Genomic DNA, 19,658 nt, shown 5'->3' with positions numbered 1-19,658 from the left:
GTTGAAAACCCTTAGTTATTAGTGAATGCGTGTCCCTTAATCTAAAGAATGAACATATGCATACTGTACACAGGAAAAAAAACATTAAAGATAAGCCTCACGTGCACATATGCGCAATGGTGCAAAAAGGGCATGGAGGGCACATCTGCCGTGGTTCATGTACCAGGAAAAGGTGTGCTCACACTGCAAACAAACATACGCTGAAGCCTTCAGATAGTAGGTTCAACAGTCAAGGACGAAAAAAACTGAATATACACCTCAAAGAAAACACCTCAGCATTACGGAAAAATAAATAAATATGACAGAGACGCCTCTTTACCCGGGATATAGTCTTTTTTTTTTAATCTGCTGTCACAGCATACATAATCGAATGCGTCTTGAATCGTTTTGCAATCAAACTGGGTACCAATCACAAGATCCTCACCGTTCTCAGAAACGTTCAACAGCTTAGACTTGCACTCTCATACGGAGAGTTTTCACAATCGCGTCGATAGGTGTGGCGGTTAAAATGGTGTTGATAGTGACAGAGCAGAAGTGGCACTTCAGAGACAGGCTGGGATTGCCGTCTGTGTCAAACGCTCTCACAGGGCGGGAGCGGGGATGACTGCAACACCGTTACCATGACGATCAGTCCATAAGCAACCACGGTCGACATTTAAAAACCAGCCACGGATTAGATGCACACAATGGGACGCGAGGAACCGCACAAACACACGCCAGTTTTTGCTTAGTTTCGCAACTGAACGTACACATACTGTACAATCCGAATGAGATCGCGCAATATATTAATTATGATCAAATTAGGCTCGTTAACAAATATCAAAGACCAACGAACGCTGCTAAGAAAGACACAGGAGGGTTGACACAGGCAGTTTAAGCAGAAACATTCTAACACACATTTACTAGAGGGAAATCACACTTACTTTTCATCCTGCAGCCATACACACACACACACACACACACACACACACACACACACACGCGTACACAAATGTCAGGGTGACAATGAAGTGATGAGATGGTTCAGTAGATGCTAGCAGTAAACACATCTATCTAATGAGTTCTCTAATATCCAAACACAGCAGAGAGGTGTTTATATAAACACTGCCAACACTTCAGCCATAAAACAATGCACTGTCATACCCAGAAACCACTGCACACATTTTCCACACCGCATCCAACGAATCAGAGATACTGGTGGGTAATCTGGTCTATTCTGATTGGGTGAGAAAACAAATAACAAATCAATCTAAACATATTATTGTGTATTAGCAAGATGGAAAATTAAGCATATATAAATATATTATTTATCGCCATATAATACATGCTGTTGAAGAACTAATCTTTAAGGCCCGGTTTCACTATTGGCAGGTTTGTATATTTAATTAATATTGGAAATTTAATTTTGTCAAGATTAGTCACATTAGACTAATGTTGAGTGAAATGCCCTAAACCGTAAAGAAAATATAAGAAAGATACGCAAGGTATAAGAAAACACAACCTACATTGGTAAATCATTTTACTCCGTATAGTTCAGTGAGAGGTTATGAGGGCATTACTAGAAATGAGACTCCCTCATGCACAAAAACACAGCCGATAAGTGTTTTTTTAAAAAAAAAAAAAAGAAACGCTCTCTAGTAATGAAATATATTTTCTGTTTTGTAAGAATTCATTAAAAGGTTCGAGTTAGTGCCAAAGAGTCTTTCATAACACAAGGAACACATTAAACTGTGTCAGGTCGTTTTGACTACTTGAGTATGTAACAGATAAAATCAACCCAGTTTTAAAAGTAAATACTATTTCAATCTGTCTGCTTCAAAGCTGCATTTAATTCGACAGATTACTTGCAGTTTGTAGTAACTTTTGAGTAAAAATAGTTTTTTTAATCCTGCACCTTTTTTTTTTTTTTTTTTTTTTCCCCATCGCAAAATGACACTATTTAAAATGTGTACAGTGCTCAGTTACTATTGTTATTTCCAAGTACCCGTGGCCATCCCTAATCTCTGCGCCGATTATCCATCCAGCATGTGATAATCACCAAGTAAAGGTCATTTTTGTTCCTTCCAGGACTCTTTGTGTCACCACACCCTGATTTCCCAGGGTTAGAGTCCCTTCTGTGGGCCAGCAGTCAACCTCAAGCCCCTGTGCCTGGATTTCACAAAAGCGGCCTTTGTTAGCGCGAACGTCCAGCAGTCTGCAGACAGGAAAATGTCTGAGCAATACTGCTTTCCACTGGCAGGGCCTCGCGGCGCAGCTGCCAGGGCCCCATGGCGCAGCTGGCAGGGGGCCTCACGGTGGAGTTGCTGCGGCTGTTGGTTTGGTCTTTCAGAGAAACGGCGAAGAGCCAACCGCTGGCACTGATGCCAAGTGGGTCAGCCCTGATACCAGCCAGAGGGAGGCAGAGAGCACGGGAGAATGGAACGAGGATTAGAGGCGAAATAAGGTGACTTATAAAGATGTCAAAACCTCTCATTAAAACAGATTTGCTCAAACGTACGGGGAAGATCTGGGTCCGTTTATGCAGGTGATACGCTGATTCACCTCAATAAGCATACGGACAGTAGATAGACGGAATCAAAAACTGGTTTTACAAGCACTCCTGCCGCTTAAAGAGATGCACGCCACTGGATGCTCAAAAATACATTTTATGTCAATGTCCAATTTATACATTTTCAGAGAGGTCAACCTACAGTACTTTTCACATTAAAAAAAATATTCCAGATTAAGCAGCAGTTGTTCCATAATGCCGATTGTGAGAAATATTACTACAGATTCCTCCCTCCCTTAAAAAAATAAAATAAAAAAGTTTATCTAGTTTATCACTACAATGGACGTTTTGGGAGCACAAATACGAGTCTCACGATTTCAGAAAGCCATTTTGGTTATTGAAAATAATAAAGGGCAAACAAAACGACTGTGTGATAGTGTTTGAAGGCCTCACGTGTGAACCTGTTTGCTTCTCTTATATTGTTATAGCTGAGCTCACGTGAGCCTCTCCCAGTCTAAAGGCGGCTAATTGTGTCCACAGGTCAAACGCAGACAAACATCCCATTTCCTCTCCCTTACTCACCTGTTACGCCTGCATGACTCAGAACACACACAAAATCTGCACATTCACGCCAAAGCATAAACAACAGGCGCTGAATAATCCGCTAATCATTCACAACTACCATATTTAACTCATCAAAATCGAGCTGAATGATAAATGCTACACAACAACTACTAGCCCACAAACACGGTAAAGATTTACAAGCACCACAGTGGCAGTTATGATCCATTATTATGCTCTCCTCCCACTTTCTCAGAAGTAACTATGGCATACACACACCCCGTGTAATATTCTATATATACACACACACATGAGTGCTCATCTATATATAAATATAAAACACGCTTCCTTTAAACCCGTAGTAAACAAAAAATTAAAAAGAACCAGTAGGGCTACCAGTTTGGCCATTAATTGGATGCCGCAACAATTTCAAGCCATGCACTTCTATGGGGAAAATAAAATTATACAAGCAAAAAAACTGATCTTTCACCAGCAAATTACAAAAAAAAAGACTGCAGTGGATCAATTATTATTATTTTAATGTATTTATTTGCTACCAAATGTTTAGGAATATTTGCCAAATCTTCAAATATAACTAAAACTACACGAAATGTCTCATCACGTTCCCACTAGAAATGAATAGAACTACAGTAAGCGGCATCTGTTTTCTCTCCGCGGTGGTCAGAACCGTTAACACACCCAGGTTACACTTACATGATGCGTAAATATCCTGCAGGTCTTTAGTGGCCAGAAAATAAAATTAGCATACAGCTGACAGGCTTGCTTCAGATGCCACCGACGTGAAGGCCTGTCGTCAGCAAAGCCATGCTAGCAAAAACCCCAACAGTTTTGCGATCTAAAAAAAACAGCACAATGCATTTTTACGGAGGGCAGGCGATTTCTGCCGAGTCATACGGCCTCTCCAATTCCTTGCTTTTCCCTAGCGCACGACCTCCTCTTTTCCTCCACACTCGAGAGGAATGTGACGTGAGGTGGTTTGAAGCCTAGACACTGAGATCACTGGAAACAGAGTGTGTATGTGGGATCTCCAGGGAAGATTTTCCTCAGTTCTGAATCCCCAGTCAGCTCTGTAGCCTGCAGCCACATCCATACACATGGAAATACAGAAGCAGTGCTTAGTGCTACACACATCATTTACAAATGCAAGCATGGTATCTTCATGCAAATTAGACTGCAGGGCTGAAAAAATACAGACTATACAAACCAGCTGTGCCAAATCTGAATAACAATGAGAAAAGCAGTCTTACTACAGCTGCACTGGAATGTAAATGGACATTATACTGTTTCCTTGCAGTTCTTTAACGAACTTGTAATACAGAAGCTGCGGGGTTTTTTGACAGCTTTTTTGCAGCTTGTTTGATTTAGTGTGTTTTATAAAATCAATTTAATATATTTTTTTTTTATTTTGTCTCAAATGCGTGCAATCAGTTACAACTGGTAAAAGTTATACTTAACTCTTTTAGATTTTACATCTTCTTTTAAAATTTAAATGTAACCAAAATTGTAAAAAAATTGATTTCTGAAGGAAAACGTGACACTGAGGATTAGAGAAATGATGATGAAAATTCAGTTTTGTCATCACAGAAATAAATTACAATGTAAAATATATTAAAACAGAAAACATTTATATAAATATAATGCTATCGTTATCATATAATACAGTAATATATACTAATTATAAGCCTTGGTGATCATAATAATCCTACGTCAAAAATGTGTTTGTTTAAATACTGATGTTACAATTAAATATTATTATGTAATAAAATTGTTATGTAATAAAACAGGTTTGTTTACATATTACACGTGTGTGTACCATGTACATTTATAATGTATACATAAATGCACACACATTCAGTATAGATTTATACAATTTTATATGTATTTACATGTGAATATTCGTACTATTTAATTTATATGTAAACAATTCATGTATTAATATAACATAGAAAACAAATACTTTTATTTTGATTGCGTTTAACTGTGATTAATTGTGTGTGTGTTTTTATATATATATATATATATATATATATATATATATATATATATATATATATGTGTGTGTGTATGCGCTTGTGTGTGATATTAAACTATAATAATAATAAAAAAAAGTGTAATTTAATTTGCAAGTTAATTATTTATTCAATAAGCAATAAGCAACAGACATATAGACCTGCAGAAAGGAAGAGAGTTTCGATCCTCTGTCTACTGTCTCGATCATTGAAAAAAAAAAAAAAAAAAAAAAAAGAATACATCTCTTTGGTTCTTCACTTTAGTTACAGACTGTGGTTGCCATTCTCTTTGAAAAAAAAAAAAAAAAAAAAAAAAAAAAAAAAAAAAAAAAAATATATATATATATATATATATATATATATATATATATATATATATATATATATATATATATATATAAAACCAAGTAAATACATCCTCCTCACAAATCAACGCAGTGCTTCATCTCTCTACAGTTCAGCCATTTGTGGTTTCATCTTGCAGGGTATTAAACTATTAAGTGAGTCAGACCCTCAGTAACTGGATGCAGTCAACATGAAAATCATAACACTGTCATAAGCACACAGACCGTCATATCATAATAACATGATAAAGCTAGCACAAAATGACTAAGTAGCCATTCACACAGGACACGTGAACTACGTTTAACATGCCATGGATGTGATGCAGCAGCCAAAAACAACAGTGCTTATTCAACACCTTCACCAGCCACAATAATGACTTTGAATCACTTTCATTCTGGAGACCGTTGTTGTCACCATTTTTTAATCTTACCTTCTTTAGGTTGGAAAGGTTGCAGAAGGGCTGCTGCAGATTGTCATTGAGCGCTTTAAGTCCAAACACAAAAACTCAATTCCAGTGGTGATGGAAACCCTGCAAAGCCAAAAAGAACATTTAAAACACTTTTTTTTCCCCTTCAATTCTTTTTCTTACAATATCACTGAGAGCAAAAAGAACAAACGAAACGGTCTGAATGAATAAAAAGACAACGGGCTCTCTGCGAGGATTTGAGTGATTATGCAAGTTGGCTGTAAGAATATTTGAACGCGTCTTATCACAATTTGCCGACTATTATTCGACGCCGAAATGCGTCAACAAACCAGGTCGCGGGTTTATATGTGCGGTGCGCGTGTGTCTAGAACTTGTGTGGAGTTCTAAGAAATGTTCTGTGTCCACCCGCTCGCTTCTCGGCTCGTCCCAGAGGTTCTGATTAGAGATGAAATCACAACTAAAACATCTGGGTCATTCTGAGTCTTCACACACACACACACACACACAGACAAATCACTGGGCTCCCGCTGCAGTGTGACAGAACACCGTCCCTCCATGCAAACATCTTACGGTTGCTCTTTTCACCTCTAAACATAAATCGAATCCAACCCAAAAGGGAAATCTCAGAGCTGAAGAACACAAGCTGACAACAGGCCGGTATCAGGTTCAATCCCAAGTACATTTTTCAGTTTTTATCCGAAGACTACAACAAAATCAATTCGTTTTGAAGCGGTAACACATACAGACAAAAGCTGAGAGTAAACTGACCCCCCCCCAGGTCTCCACTGTCCCCAAATGTCTAGTGGGACATCGCACAGCAATTATAGAGCCACTGGATTAAAGTGTCTGTGACTAAATATATCAGCAAACTGGCTGGGCAAAACACAGCTTGCCTGTTTAAATTTAGGGGGGTGACCTATAAGAGTTTATCATTTCAAATAATGAAGAAAAATTGGCTCGTCTTCGGAAGGGGTTTGTGGTTTGCATTTTGAGGGCGCTAAACAGTCTAGGAAAGTCTGTTCATTAGTTATAGCCGCTAAGGCAATTAAAATGGACACGATCCCCACATCTCTGGGATTGAACGATGTAGGCTTTGAATCGTTGGATTTTAAAAGAAAAGGTTTATTAAGGACTAGACTGTAAAATCATATTGGAATATTCAAACTTTGGAAAAAGAATATTTATGGCACCCAAACAGGTATTTACAATGCAGCTGTCCTGAAAGAAGAAAACAAGATACAGCTCTAATTTCAACATTATTTGCTCTTTAGATATTTCTCTTTAAAATAGAGGTAGCATCATATTTTTGCAAACGGACCCACGTTTGGTTTCTGACCGCTGCAAATGTGTACATTTTAAACGATTTACACCTGGAGCCATGTTAAAAATTCCAGTATCTCTGGAACCGAACCATATAGGACCTTAAAAATAAAGATGCTGAAAGGGGGAAAAAAAAAAAGGTTGTTAAAACCCTAAAAGGGCACTTAAATCTTAAAGGGCACTGTCTTCAATACCTTTTGAGTTACAGATATGCAAATCTATTATAAATCTAGTATAAGGCTGACATGGTATAGTACGATCAAGTAGGTCTTCACTGTGCCTGTTACCTTATGCTGTAGATTTGAAGACTCTTGGCGCAATACAATAACAACAATAACTGTCAGAATCAGACAAAATAGGCAAACATTAAAAGGTAAAATATGGCAGAGACACCAAATGCAATAAAGCTAGAGCCCACTGTAATGCATCCCTTAAAATCGCGAGATGCACGCAACCTCTTTTCTTTTCATTTCTATTGTTATATTTCAGTTCAATTGCAAGGGGGGGTGGGGGGTAATAGTTATTATTTTGTGAATTATGAAAAATCACTGAATAAGACATTACAAAAAAGCAGCTTTTGAAAGGAATTGTAACTTAACATACAAATATACACATACATTGGGAAATATAAACTTACGTGCAAGCCATTTTTGTCTTTCTACCAGCCAGTAATAATTCTGAAAGAAAACATGCAGCGCACTGACTGAACTGTGCTTATATTTCAGCGTCGCTGATGAGGTTTGGTTATTTTAGCAAATAGTTTCCTCTGTAAATTCTATTCGACAGCATTAAACTGAAGAGGGTAGCCTAAACTTTATCACTCGACTGAATCTACACATGCATGTTCATGCTCCATCAGCATCTCTGAATGAGCGCTGTAGCTTATTCTTCAACCGCTCAGGTATGTCATGACACTGTTCGGGGGCTGCTAAATTGCATTTCAAAACCAGTTAGAGCTAGAAATGCGTCTTAATATATTTGATCCCCCTCTACAAAATAGTGGATTACACAGAAAACACGCATCTATGACATTTCATATTTTGACTTTATTTCATGGTTGGTCTGAATACTCGATTCTGATTGGCTGGCGTGTATGCGGTTTAATGCACAGGTAGTTCCAAGTCAGTTTATTCACCGTTTTACATTAATGCGCTGCACAAAAACACACACACACACACACAGAGAGAGAGAGAGAGAGAGAGAGCAGATTGCCCTGCAGACATACACACAAACAAACAAACAAACTGTGTTATTAATAAAATAGCCTAGATATACTAGCTACATTATATTTCTCAGCAATGAGGTGGTAAAGTTTTCCGTAACTAAACACAGCTTCTCTGTAGAGAGACGCACATATGCAGGGTGCATCTCCCGAAAATTAATTCAAATAAACAATGTAATTCTTCTCTTTGCACTATTTCAGCTCTTTGTCTAATATGTAGTGGACAGAATGTTGGCGCTAATGATCCGTAACTGACGAAAATAACCATCATTTTTGCCCTTCCGGTCAAATATTGAGCTGCAAAGAGCTGCTAGTTTTAACTTGTCCGTAACTGAAAATTACCATGCAATAAACGGGAGAATTAATAAAATCAATAATTTGAGCCGGGGAACTTTGGCTGAGTTGACACGGAATTAATGAAATACTGTTAATACTGAACTTTGAAAAAGTATTTACAGAAAAACAACAAAAATTTCCTGTGATGTTTAGTAAAACTGAACAATGTGGACCAAATGTGATTATATATCAATAAATAACAATAAAATAATAAATAATATTCCTCTGCAATATGCCATTTTCAATTTACAAGTGTTTTGACTGCAGATGATGGATCCTTCCCAACTGGTTTACAACATCCGGAAAACCAAGCACCTGACCTGATAAAGCAAACAACTGCTTATATATATGGAACCAAAAAAGCAATCACGCACCAAATTTATAACGGCAAAGATAAAACTGCTTTACTGATGCCACATGATGGTAAATCAAATTTAAGCTGGAATAACATTAGCAAGGAAGAAAACATTGTAAACATTGTTGTTTTTTTTTAAATCTGGGGCCTGTTTCATAAAACGAGTTTACCAAATAAGCCAGGCTTATTTCAGTTACTCTGGCTTTTTTTTAACCAAATCAATGGACAGTAAGTCAGACTAAATGAAATAAACCTGGCTTATTTGATAAACTTGTTTCATGAAACAGGCCCCTGGTTACCATCTCTGTGCCAAGTGGCAACAAACAGAATAATCAAACCAGTTCCCTGCCCAAACTCACACCATTGGTTAAACCAATTAGCTATTCCTAGCCACTTGCACAATATTATACCTCAACATTAAAATCACACTGAAATGGTTACAAAAATCTACCTTTATAACTATTGTTTTCGTGCTGTAAACAATTAATCTATTCATGACTTATTCATTCACTCTTCTGATGAAAAGATCACTATCAGTTTGACAATCGACGGAGAGAACCAAGGCCCCATCCAATATTTATTTTTCTTTTCAAAAAACCAATTTCAATTGGACGTATCTGGCTACTCGGTGGCTATTTCCGTTACACAAAGACAATTTTACAACAAATCGGGCTTTAGCGCCAACACTTTGATCTGACACAGTTTTGCGAAGTCCAATATGAAACACAGAGCATGAGAGTGAACAGCGAGCAGATGGAGGCATGCATACATGCGGGTTTGGGTGGAGTGGGTGGATGTTGAGAGCTCTGGGCATCCAAAAGGACTCGTCACTCCAACCCACACTCCCACAATGCAGTCACATGTCCCTCTGGACATAAGGCTGGCACCCAACATCGGACCATAGCGTCCCTCGGAGACTGCCAAACCAAACTGATACCGGCTTCAGTTTCATTTCTTGAAGAGCAATGAGGAAATTTAGGATGATTACGGAAAAATTAGAAAGCCAGGGAATTCCAGTTTGCCTTGGACCACCCAATAAAATGAGCATGAGTGGAAATTTAACTTTTCTTAATTACAGATTGGAAATTAGACGCATCAGCTGCCAGGAAATGGGAAGCGGTATAGAAAACGAGCCTTTGGTGTAACATGTTAACAAAACATGGAAGCTGAATGGAAAAGCGCTCTGACCGACTGACATGAGCAGATCAGATATGGACAGGAGATGTTTGAAGGTCTCTAAATGGAAAGTTCATTTTCATTAGAGGGCTTGGTATCTATGTGGGCTGAACTGAATGTCATTTGGCAAAGCAGGAAAGGCAATCTCAAAGAGTCTTATGAAATGGCGGCATGCGAGAGAACAGCTCAGGTGGCCTCTTGACCCAAAATCATTCTCAAATGGAAAGCAAACATCAGAGAACTGACGGTTAACGGCCTCATTAGCATATGCTTTTTAAACTGTGTGCAAGTGTAACACAATTAACAAATGTTAACAAGTGGCCAAAGTGCGCAAACAAGCATGTCTATAAATAAACTAAAGGCACGAAGAGGAAAAAAAAAAAAAAGCTTCAAGGTAAGTTTAGGAATAAAGACTAAATAGGACTACATTATGAAGATAAAGAACGGAAAAACAGGAAAAAACATAAGATATCTAAGGTTATCGTTGCTATTGGTTGCCCAGTCAACAGTCAAGACCAAACAGGAAGTGGTGAGACTTTGCCTAGGCACTTGTCAGCTTCCATCTCTTTGTACCACCATGATTTTAACTTGAGGAAGTAAGCAGCACCATATGGCTTAATTTAAGAAATTGTCATGTTTCAGACATTTCAGCAACACTACACTGAATTTTGCATTTGTTAACATTAGTTATGCAAGTAATATCGAGCGACGCCTCATGGTACCATCTCAAAGAGGCTCAAATCACTCTCCAGAACTTTCTCGTTCTCTGTTCCTGGCTGGTGGAACGATCTTCCCGTACATATCCGAATGCTGGATCTCTGTCAATCTTTAAGAAACTGCTGAAAACTCACATCTTTCAGCAATACCTGACCTCATCATAAAAAAAAAAAAAAAAAAAAAAAAAAAAAAAAAAAATACTCTCACTCTCACTGTCTCTGTCTCTCTTCTTATCCCCTTGTTTATTCCTTTCCTTCTGGCATGTACTAATTTGAACACTCCCTGTGACTGGGTGTTATAAGCACTTACACTGTCTGTTTGTCTCTCTAAAAAAATGAATCGCTGTTGTACTCTCAATTGTAAGTCGCTTTGGATAAAAGCGTCTGCAAAATGACTAAATGTAAATGTAAATGTAAATATCGAACAATACTTGGAGCATTTATTAACTTTCTACATATACAAATAAATGTTAATAATATTTTAAGCTGTATAAGATTATTTATTACAAGAAAACCAATTATTGGATCATAACATTGTCATATTACAGACAATTATTGCGATATTAAAAATGTGCATTATTAGTTTATGATACCAAGCATTAAAGAAGCAAATCGTATCCTATACTAGTTTTACAGATTTTTTGGGGGGCTGAACAGATATGAGAGCTCCGTAAACGCACACTTTAATCAAAAGCCCCACACTGAACAGAGCCAATAAGGTCAGAGTGGCATTGTGTCAGCGGCTGCGCATTCTGTAATACCTTCCAAGTACAATAAGATATCTTTGCAAATCAAAGTAGGTTAATCAAGATCGGTTTCGTGTGCTCTTTGAGAATCACTGGGTGGCCAAAAGTTATACTTTTAAGGGATTTACGAGTTGTTTAATGTTTGGACGAGAGAAATCAAACCACAGCATCCCACTACATACTCCGCTCAAACGTTCGGGATCGAAACATATTACAACTTAAAATAACCGTTTTGGTCACACTTTACTTTAAGGTCCAACTCTTGCAAATAACAAATCATTAGCTACGAATTTTGCCTCAATAAACTCCTAATTTGCAGTTTATTAATAGTTAGTAGAGTAGTATTTAGTTAGATATTGGGTATAATTAAGAATGAAGAATATGTGCTGTACTGATAAACAGTCAGTATGTTAATAAAAGCCATGCTAATAAGCTCCTTTTGGAAAACAAGTGTTCCAATAGTTTTTATTTATATTTATATTATATATATATATATATATATATATATATATATATATATATATATATATATATATTTATTTTTTTTTTTTTTTTTTTTTTTATAAAATGTCATTTAATCCAGTGATAGGAAAGCTGTATTTCCATCATCACTGCTTCAGTCTTCAGTGTCACATGATCCTTCAAAAAAAAAATCATTCTAATATGCTGTTTTTCTGTTTAAGGAACATTTATTATTATCAATGCTTAAAAAAGTTGTGCTGCATAATAATATTGGCTACTCATTATAAACACAACCTACTTTCCAAGAGCGTTCGCCACTATTAGTTAATATTTTGCATGTATTTTTGTCATTAGCTAACAATTTGTAGCTTCTTCTCCTGTGAACACTTAACTAATGTCAAGCTTCTTAGACGTCAGAAAGGGTGACCCTGACCTCAGCACCAACTGGCCAGAACAACAACACTTTAAGGTTATTGCCAAGACATACTGACCTCCAAGTGGAGTTTGCTTCTGCTACTACAGTGCTAGCTTTTATCCCCAGCCTCCGCATCTCAAACCACAGAGTTCATTTTCCATAACACGTTTTCCAGAAAATCAAAACATTAACCCAAGAGATTGTTGTGGGGGCATTATACGAAGACTTAGCAAATTTGATCTGGACTGCGCACAGGACAGCAAAATCAGATATCTCATTTCTTTGATCATTTCTTTATGACAAGTAACAGTAAACATCCATTTCATATGATTCCGATCGCAGTTCCTACTCCGCGTGAAGTACCTTCAATGCAATTTCCTTCTCTAATAAACAAATTTACTCCTTCATTTAGGCCAAATTATAATAACAACTATTTATAACTAATTAGGTTTGATTACAAGTAACCTTTTTTTTTTCATAATTTCATTTTTAAAATCAACTAGACTGCTACTTTTAGCTAATGAACCCAAATGAGCCGAGTGTCCACTAGCCACTGAAGCACTTTAACACAGCATTAAGGCCAAAACAAATCAACCAAAAATAAAAACCATTATTTACTCCGTTACAATGTATGACTTCCTCTCTTCCGTGAAACAAAGCAGAAGAATTAAGAAAGCCGGTAACTGACTTTCAACGTGATTTGCTTTTTATATTTACTCTTTTGAGTCATTGTTATGGTTTGATCAACTCAAAGTTTGAGCTTTTTAGGACAAAGGACTTCATTACAAAGTCGGCCGATTAAAAAAAAAATAATAATAAATGATACAAGAATTCAAGATGGCACAGCAACAAAACACTAAATGAAAGGTCTTGCTACAAATCACGCACTCTGACCTTCCCTGACTCTATTGCTCTTCATTTTCTATCCTAAAAACACAGACTCATTTATTTCTTATTCATATTTTTGACCTTTCACTTTGAGCGTCATGCCTTTAATGCATAAAACAAAACCCAGAGCACTTCAGCCAAAGCAGGTGTGATAAAGTAGGGTGCAAGATTGTGATAGTTTTGCAAACGCTGTAAAAAGCGATATCGGCCAAACCTGTTAAGTCAGATGGGCATGCCTTTGCTGGGGTGACATTGCAGTTGACTTCTCCCTGAATGCCCTCATAGACTTCAATTTCACGACCAGTTCAATTACTGACTGAACTTGTTCAAACAACGTAAAGGTTTCTTACAATGGAGATATACGAGCAAATCAAATGAACCACAAAGGCATTCAAAAAACCCTTAGGACGCATGGCAGGTTTATGATTTTCTCAACAACATCTCAACTTCTACATGAAGTATTAACCACCACTGATGTGTACATGAATACAACTCTTCTACTCTTCGACGGATCCAATGATAATTTACCTTGACAGTGAACATTGTAGTATTTTTGTGAAACGGACGGTTACTAAGGTAAAGGGGAACAATGCTCTGACGAATAACTGCTTTGCCAAAAAACCATGACTTTCCAGCTCAGTGAAGGACTGGTGTTGATCAGCGTGGAGAAGGTGAAAAACAACCTGCAGGATTCCTTTTATGGGGATCAGGCGGCAGTTTCATTTATTTACAGAGCGTTATTCACGTGCACACACAAGCTATTTTGATAAGAAATGTTGGGTGGTAAACGAACGCACCTTATGCAGAGCAAACCTAAAAACAAAGGCACTATTAACATTGGGGACATATCCCCTTATATTAAAATCCAGAAGCGATGTGCCATTTTCTGACATTGTAAATGTATCAGTGCTCAGGACATACACCCACTGACATACTATTGATTATTTAAAAAAATAAAATAAATAAACACTATTTTAAGGACCTATTCTTGCTATCAACTACTTGCTTATTAGCATTAATATTAGTACCACACTGGCTGTTTATAATTTATCAGCATTTATAAATCACATATCAACGCCTTACTCTGCATAATCAAATTTTAGATCTCTTAATCCTACCCCATACGTAAATTTAACAACTACCTTACTAATTATTAATAAGGAGCAAAATAGGAGTTTATTGAGAAAATTCATTGTTTTTAGGAAATGTGTTTTTAAGTGTTACAGAAACTTCTATTAGGAAATATTAGAACTTAAAATGAAACAGCGCTGATAGACTCTTATCTTTTCTTTGAATGCTGAGCCACGGATGAATCCACTGATCTACAAAATCCCAGGAACAACAGTGGGAGTAATGGGAGGCTACAGAATTAAACCTCAAAAGGCCTATTATTTAAACATATTAGCTTAATTGTTCCAAAAAAATTAATTATTCAGTATTGAGGTAATAATATATATATATATATATATATATATATATATATATATATATATATATATATATATATATATATATGCACCAAAATTAATACATTTTTAATTAGGGTAATGTTCAAATTTGAGGTAAAATCTGGAATCAGCTACATAACCAGCAAATAACCAAACTTTTTTTGATACCTTAACAGCAATCTTAATTTGCTAGCTGACAACTAAAAACTGATGTCAGCAAAAAATAATAAATAAAAAAAACCTGTAAAATGTATATTCATTAAGACTTACAAACATATTTTCCGTCACACAATAGGACACACCGATACGTCCCATTTTCATCGCAATTGCATAAATACATTTTTGTATAACCTGATTAATATTCAAGAGCTGAGGCTTAATTTCGTGACGTCGCGCTCAGACTGTATGGTCGAAATGACAGCTGAGGGTTCATTTCAATTAAAAAAATAAATAAATAAAAAAACCTTATTAATCAGCCGCTTTGTGATATCGACAAAAACCCAGTGAACAGCCCATCGAGACGACGCGCGCCGTTATGAGACGCAACAACGCCAGCGATGCGCTTTTATGCTCAACGATAATAATCCTGTTCGCTTCGAGACACGCCAAACATAAAACGAAACGCGTCCGAAAGAAATGCCGCTTCGTCGTCAAACAACCCCAATTCACCTTCACAGGGAAACCGAAACACCTCTCGCTTGCCGCCAGTAGACATAAAGCTCTTTGCCGTTTTATTCTCAAAAGATTTGACAGAAACCTGGGCGCAGAAACGCGCGCTGTGACCTGTTTAGACACAAGCAATTAATTACCGGCATTATCTTGTTTTTTTTTTGGTCGCTTCGCTCCCCGGTCGCGCGATAATTTAACGATGCTGCTATAAATGCCGAAAAACCCCGAGATGTTGTTAACTAATTGCGCGCGCGGCTGGTTAGTAAAAGGACGGGACGTACGTATTCAGCCGAGCTCGCTACAGGTTGCTCCGCCAGAGCTGCGATAAAATGGTCAGGTTAAATTGGATTTAATGCCCATCCACGGAGTCGCAATCCCGGCGAAACGTCCGGGCTTGCATAGTAACGCAAACGAGCAAACTGACGATCGCTGGCGCACACGCACCCGCCAAGACCCGTTTATTTGATCCGAACGCTCGTTGAAATACAGATGAATATATGACCCGAAGAAGCGCGAGTTTGCGGACCGACAAACGCGCGTCGTCGGTGCGAACAGGGTTACGCGCGCACAGCCGATAAATATAGCAACAAAGTTTTAAATGAAAAGCCACGGAGATACGGCTTCTGCTTGGACTAAATCGTGCGATGCACGAGAGATGTCCGGGCTTTAAATCGGTTGCGAACATTTGGCAGCGCAACATCGTACACTCCCCTTGCCTCACTAGGGTAGAACAAATGTAGGTCACCGGGCCTTCGGATTCTTCCCAGGCAAGCATTAAAAAACACACCGCCGTATTTTCACCGCATATACGCTCGTATCGAATCCGACGCAAATGCGACACCGGAGCTCCGCTGCTCTTTCCTCAAACAACGCGATCCCGCGAGTCCGCTCGCTTTCTTACCTCGGTTATTCGCCGTCCAGAAGGGGGATTTTCTTGCGCCTTGTTTTGGTTGAGACGGCAGTGTAGGATTGAACTAGAGTTAGAAAAACAGCAGGGCCTACCCCAGGCTTCCCACGCGCATGCTCAGTGGCTGGGGAAGAATCCCACACAATCTGGCAACACGCAGCGAGAACTTACTGCTACTTAGCATGCGAGCATCCTTCAGCTGTTGTGTTTAAATTGCTTGCTTTTTTTTGTTTGTTTGTTTTGCATATAATACAAAGCATTAAAACGAAACAGAGTTATTAAACTTTAAGGGGGTCACAAATAGCAGATCTTTATAGAAATAAAGACATAAAAGCTAAACATTCAAGCGTACATTAAATGCGATAAATAAAACGATCACAAATGAGAAAATGAAATAAAAAAAACTAAAAATTTTTATTTCTTTTTAAATGTATTTAACGCCGAGGCAATATGGAGGTGGCACAAACAACACATTCATACAAAATAAAGAAGTGCATAACGTAATAATAGTAATTAATACAAATGAAACTAAACTGAATCAGAGAAAATAAGCTGAATCAGGCACAACTGGGAAAACCGAAAAACAATACAAACACTTCGGTTTGATCATTATTTATTTTTTATTCTTCGAAAGTGAACACGAGAGTTTAAATACGAAAAAGCAGCGCGTATTTTAAATTGAAACGAAAATGAAAGGTAAAAGGAGATCAAACCGTCTTTGGAGGAATTAATTATAAAATATACAATGCCTGACATTTATAAGTCTGAAATCACTTATATCCGATAGGCTATTGCTAAGTTTTGGTCTTTTATAAAGTGCATCCAGTGATTTTTAGCCTTTCTGTTTGAAGTTGTGAAGCTTCACCGCTTCCGTGGCGGTTTTCAAGTTTCAGTAGCTTCGATCAGACAATACCCTGCTATCTTTTAATTGTTGCGTTTCGGTGTGAATTTTATGTTATACAAACGTTCCTAATCTTTGGCCCACATGTGTCGCTCTTTCTCTTGGCCGAACGCCAATTAGGTCAAACACGCGCCTCAACCGATCTTGAAACTTCCACGGCGCGCGCGAAAATTGTAGCGCTGACGTGTTGATTGACACCTGTGTTGACCAATAGGAAGGTGATGCGACGGCAAACGCGGACGATTGTAGTTAAAGATACAATTATTTCGTTGCTTGGCTATTTTAAGAGCGATTGTGAACGGAGAATGTTTGCTTGTCTTAAACAAGGCCCGAGGCGATTTTTACGTTGTTTGTAGAAGGCTATTTAAAAACCTTTACATAATTTGCATTAAGTCCATAGTGCTAATTTCCGCAGTGAAACCATGTAAATGTTTCAGTGGCATACAAATCAGTGTGGCAGGAAGCACGCGCAGACGTCTGGTAACATGCTAAAGTTCTGCTGTGGTAAATAAAAGGGTGGCCAAAACACGAAACACGAGTTTAGCCCACTGCTGTTTTTCTTGACGGAGAATACGTAGGAAATGAATATCATATTTTCATTCTAAAAACGATGTGACTGTTTGCTAGGCGCTGTTATTATGAGTGGAGATCGTATGACACCCAGTGGAGCAAAGTCAAGTAGCCTACATAACATGATACAGTGGGAAAATAACCACACGGTGGTGCCACTATCATATTAAATGTTGTTTTCTTTGTTTATCATTTATCTTTATTCCCTTGTGGGAAAAAATAAGTACATTTTATTATACTTTTAAGAAATAATACTTAATTAAGGAAGTAATATGCTTTAAAAGAATATCCTTTAGTGTGATCTCATCGTAAAATGCATGTTAATTGCAATAATATAAACATGGACTACAGTTTACATTTATGTTAAAATGCAGAAGTGTCAAGGTTACTTTTAAAAGTAATGCATATCGTGTTACAGCCTAAAAAAGTGCATTAAATTAACTGCATTTAGTTTCTTTTTACGCAAGGGCTTTGCATTACTTTTTTTTCCCATCTATAGGTTTTCTTGTTTAGTGCTATTTTTGGTCAGTATAAAAGCTTTTTCATGCGGGAACGTGAAACGAACGAGCTTACACTTTTCAGCCGTGCTGCTGTTCTGAACTGCATAAAGAATTGGATGCAAGAGAGGAAAGTTTCTTCTCAAATCCTTTTTGCTTATTAGTGTGGTTGAACTGGGCCACCGGTTTGGCTGAGCACACAACGGATTTTCACACTTAATCATCGCCGGTTTAGGCAATATTTTATTAACTGAGGAATACTGGTTTTGTTTTTTGTCCGAGAACGACGAAAGATGAATAAATGCACGTTCATGTATAGTCTAGAACCACAGCAAAATAATTCACAGCACACACACCACCTTGCGCTTTTTTTCAAGCAACTGTTAATCAGCTTTACATGTCTTTTAGTGTAGCAGAAAACAAACCAAAATATGGGTTACCCGTTTACAAAGTGAGCTTTTTTAAAAGTTGAAGTGCACTTAAGCTGCCCTTTATTTAAAAATTATTATCTATTATCTATGTGCGGTTAACTTAAAAATGAATTGCTTTCATCGTAATTTTAGTTGTTGCATGTCTGACGTAGAAAAAAAAATCAAATGCAGGACGAAAGAGAAAATGGATATTAACTGTAAATGAAGCTAATTGTGCTTCTATTATAAAAAATGTACGCCTTCTTCACAAGAGGAAAGTAACCATGGGCCAAGGCTCACTCCAATTTAAAACTGACCAGCTATGTTTATATTTCTAACCTAAATTAGATGATAACAAAATAAGCTTGAACAGATCCAGTGCGTCTCTCATACCCTCGGACTGATTGCGTTCGACGTTTTTTCACAAGCCCGAAGCTTCCCTTTTCACACCCAGCCCCCTACAAACACCCACTACAGGACTAATGTGTTTCGAGTCGTACCCTCCGGGCCTGTCCGTCTGGAACCGGCGAAGTGATCTTCCTCATCTACCCACTTTTAGTTGATGTCACGTTTCTTAAAGGAAACGCAGTCACGATCCATGACGTAACCCACTCTAGGCCCCCGGTTCGTCCTCAAAGCACGACGGCAGCTTAATAAATACATTATACGTGTTTATGACAACAACAGACCATAAGCAAGATTCCGCTAAACCGATAAAGAGATGTTTATCAGAAAGGAAGGAGTTCGTGAAACATGCTGTTTAGACGTA

At 37.7% G+C, this 19,658-nt stretch overlaps 1 protein-coding gene across 2 annotated transcripts in view; it reads right to left on the bottom strand.

Moving 5' to 3' along the window:
- The window catches only part of clocka (clock circadian regulator a), a 48,753-nt gene extending 32,101 nt beyond the window's left edge, over positions 1–16,652 (bottom strand). For both annotated transcript variants that reach the window (XM_043236808.1, XM_043236810.1), the window contains exons 1-2: positions 16,506–16,652; positions 5,855–5,953 (exon numbers count right to left, since the gene is read on the bottom strand). The gene's annotated coding sequence lies outside the window, so the exon portion shown is untranslated. The remainder of the gene's footprint in view (positions 1–5,854; positions 5,954–16,505) is intronic.
- Between the last annotated feature and the right edge of the window lie 3,006 nt (positions 16,653–19,658).

This window comes from Puntigrus tetrazona, chromosome 4, assembly GCF_018831695.1.
Source record: "Puntigrus tetrazona isolate hp1 chromosome 4, ASM1883169v1, whole genome shotgun sequence".
Taxonomy (NCBI): domain Eukaryota; kingdom Metazoa; phylum Chordata; class Actinopteri; order Cypriniformes; family Cyprinidae; genus Puntigrus; species Puntigrus tetrazona.
Note: the sequence above shows the minus strand (reverse complement) of the source record. Positions and strands in the feature narration are given on the sequence as shown.